The 3,636-nt window shown below is 47.0% G+C and overlaps 1 pseudogene; it reads left to right on the top strand.

Moving 5' to 3' along the window:
* The first annotated feature begins 869 nt into the window (after positions 1 to 869).
* On the top strand, positions 870 to 3,038 carry LOC123101361 (gamma-glutamyl peptidase 3-like; annotated as a pseudogene).
* The last annotated feature ends 598 nt before the right edge of the window (positions 3,039 to 3,636 follow it).

Genomic DNA, 3,636 nt, shown 5'->3' with positions numbered 1-3,636 from the left:
TAAATAGTTGTGACAATATTGCTACTTGAAGTTTTCAAAGTTTGACTTGAAACAGAAGTAAACATTGTAACTTACTAGTCGCCCCCCTTACATTTTTTACTACACAACGCTATGCCGTATCAATGATGCCTCTCCCTTGCGGTTCTCACTTCATCCTCTTCACTATTACATGGACACCATCCACCAATCCCCCACTGCCGCCCCAACCATCTTGTGTGATTCTTGTCCAGTCGCTACCTCCCACCTCGGCATATCTGTTGCACCATTGCCGATGGAGTGGCGTCAAACTGGGGCACCCACATTGCCCCGGTCAATCCTTGGGGGAGGGGGGGGGGGGGGCTCTACCATGAGTGGCCACATAGTTTTGCTGGTGCTCGAACCATAGGCTCCGTCCCCATCTTATATATATTGTATGCAAACCATACACATACTCTAGATTTGATACCAACAAGAGTCATTTGTAGGCCTTTTCGGCTTACGAGATTGTCGAACTCAATAAGGAGCAAAAGGAATACTTAGAAATAATTGTAAATGTTGAATAAAACTACCTCCCCCCCCCCCCCCGCGTAGATTTGTCACATCGTTGTGACCAATGTGTTGTCAAAATAGGCACATGCATTGCACTGGTCAGGCTTTTCTAAGTTATAGTGAGGAAGGGGTTATAAACCTAAGACTATGGACTGAACACACAATTTTTCTTGTAAGAAAACAACCATATAGCAATGTGGAGTAAAGGAGTACAATGGAGGACGGGGTTGCTACCGAGAGTTGTTCTCTAGATTGGATTCGTAGGTGTTCCTCTGTCTCCCCTTATATAGGCGGTGGAGGATAGGGTTTTACAGGGAGGAGATACAATCTAGACCGCTGCCATGCTTGTCTTGGAGAACAAGCCGCCCCAAGGTCGGTTCCTACCCTTGTTGGCCCCCCAGGCCTTGATGCATCCCTTGGCTTGACCGGCATGGTGAGCGACCCCCGGGTTGTGGCCCCGTCATTATGAACCTAAGACTATGGACCGAACACACAATTTTTCTTGTAAGAAAACAACCATATAGCCATGTAGGAGTAAAGGAGTAGAGGAAAAGAAGAGTTACATATGCACTACTGAATTTTGTGCAAGTTTTTCTTTTGTTTTGCTTACTAGGTATGCCCCATGAGTTGTGAGAATTTTTAGGATTACATTATTGTGAATAAAAAGGAATATATGAGAATATTCACCATCCACATTATCATCATATGAAAGAAAGCAAACCTAGCAGTAAATGAGAGTGAATGCACGTTATAGTGCCTCATGTACTACTTCAGTCAAAGAAATTGTCGCTAAAGGAAAAAAAATGATGATGGGGAGGGCTTAAATGTACTACTTGATGATATGGAGGGATTGCATGTGCATGAAAATGGAGTGTGGAGGCTTCGCATGTGCTCGAAAATGGAATATTTAGGGCTAACAAACTTGATAATATGGAGTGCTTTTCTTTTGAGTTGGTAATGTGGAGTACTTGGATGCACTTGATGATATGGAGTGCTTGTATGTGCAACAAAGATAAATATGGAGAACTCTTCAAGGAGTGGTAGTTTCAGTTTTATGTCGATTGCCGTTCTTTGTTCTTCGTGTGAGGGTCTTGATCTCCATTGGTCTCAGGCTGCTAATTCTAATCCAAAACAAATGAGAAAGCCGACGGTTTCTTTTAACGCGGAGAGCCAAAAAAAAGTGCACAGAGATCTTGAACGGCATTTTGACAAAGTCTCCCCCCACAAAACCATGATTAGACGGCTGCTGACTAATATGGCGACCAAGACGACCTCCGTAAAAAGCTTGCCATACCGATCATATCATTTCGTGCTGCAAAATTGGTCGCATGCATGATCGACCAGAGGAAATATGTATTGGTCGTGTGATTAGTTCTTCTAGGCTGCCGGTGGAAGTTGCATTGGTCGTGTCAGACCAAGAATTCTACCATGCAAAAAGAAGTCTCTCCAAAGCGAGCATGTATTTCACTCCTCGTGTTTACGTACTCCCCTTCTCCCCAGCTTCCGACCGGCCTCTATAAATGCCAGCGATCGTCTCCAGCTGATCAATCACTACAGCCAATCCTACTCATTAGCAAAGCGCTATAAGCTCAGCCCTGCGTGGTCTAGCTTCTCCTTCCTGCTGAAAGAACTGATCCGGAGTCCGCCATGAAGTTTGTGGCAGCTGATGATCAGCCAAGGAGGAGCAGGAGGTACGCGCTGCTGCTGGCGGCGCGGGACTCGGAGTACGTGCTCAAGGTGTACGGCGGCTACTTCAACGTCTTCGTGAGTGCGTTTGGCTCTGGCGACGTGTGCGAGCAGTGGGACATGTTCCGGGCGGTGGACGGGGAGCTCCCCGACCTGGACGACGTCGGACGATACGATGGCTTCGTCATCAGCAGCAGCCCTTATGACGCGTACGCCGACGAGCTGTGGATACTGCGGCTGTGCCAACTCGTCCAGGAGGCCGTCGCCGCCCGGAAGCGTGTCCTCGGCATCTGCTTCGGCCACCAGGTGATATGCCGCGCTCTGGGCGGCCGCGTCGGGAAGGCCAAGAGAGGCGGGTGGGACATAGGTATCCGGGAGGTGGCCATTGCGGCAACGCTGCCGCCGTGGAGGTTCCTCGACGCGCTGCAGGACCTGCCCCAGTACGCCAAGATCACCGAGTGCCACCAGGATGAGGTCTGGGAGGCGCCGCTGGGCGCCGACGTGCTGGCGTCATCGGACAAGACCGGTGTGGAGATGTTCTGCGTCGGCGACCACGTGCTGGGCATCCAGGGCCACCCGGAGTACACCGGCGACATACACCTCAGCCTCGTCGACCGCCTCTCCACCAGCCAAGCCATCACCGTGAGTGCTTCCCTCTAGCTATGTTACCATCGTTCTTCCATGATACGATCTGATTTGCCACTTTGCACATTGCAGGTGTCGTTCGCTGAGACGTGAAGAGGCAGCTGAAGGCTACTAGCCCTGACAGGGAGTTCTGGCTCAACCTCTGCAAAACTTTCCTCAAGGCTGAAGAATTGTACTAGCATGGTGCAGATGTATGATCATAAATAAACCATCTACTGACACAAGCGGCGTGGTGTTAATACCAGATGATTATCTGCAGTATTGGATTGGACAAAGCTTGGTCGTCAGATTATGTGCAGACTCATACAGGTTGTTGTTGTTATATACATCTATCTTTTTGATAAAATGTTGTACATTTCTTTTTTGAGAGAGAGAAAATAAAAATGTTGTACTCCCTCCGGTCCTTTTTACTCTGCATATTAGGTTTGTCCAAAGTCAATCTCATCCAACTTTGACCAAGTTTATATAAAAAATTATAGACATTCACATAACAACACCAATATCATTAGATTTATCTTGGAATATATTTTCATATTATATTTATTAGATATTATAGATGCTAATAATTTCTAATATAAATTTGGTCAAACTTAGCAAAGTTTGACTTTCGACAAATTTAATGTGCAAAATAAAAAGGACCGGAGGGAGTACAGTTATGAGGCAGGGACAGAAAGATTCAAGGACAAGCAGACGGTATGCTGACTTTTGGTTCTTATTTCGGGAATCCCATTCGGCCGCGGCATATAAATTTATGAAAAAGCTAACTGGCGATCATTC

The sequence above is a fragment of the Triticum aestivum genome, chromosome 5A (genome assembly GCF_018294505.1).
Source record: "Triticum aestivum cultivar Chinese Spring chromosome 5A, IWGSC CS RefSeq v2.1, whole genome shotgun sequence".
In the NCBI taxonomy this organism is placed as follows: domain Eukaryota; kingdom Viridiplantae; phylum Streptophyta; class Magnoliopsida; order Poales; family Poaceae; genus Triticum; species Triticum aestivum.
This window is presented reverse-complemented; position numbering and strand designations above follow the sequence as displayed.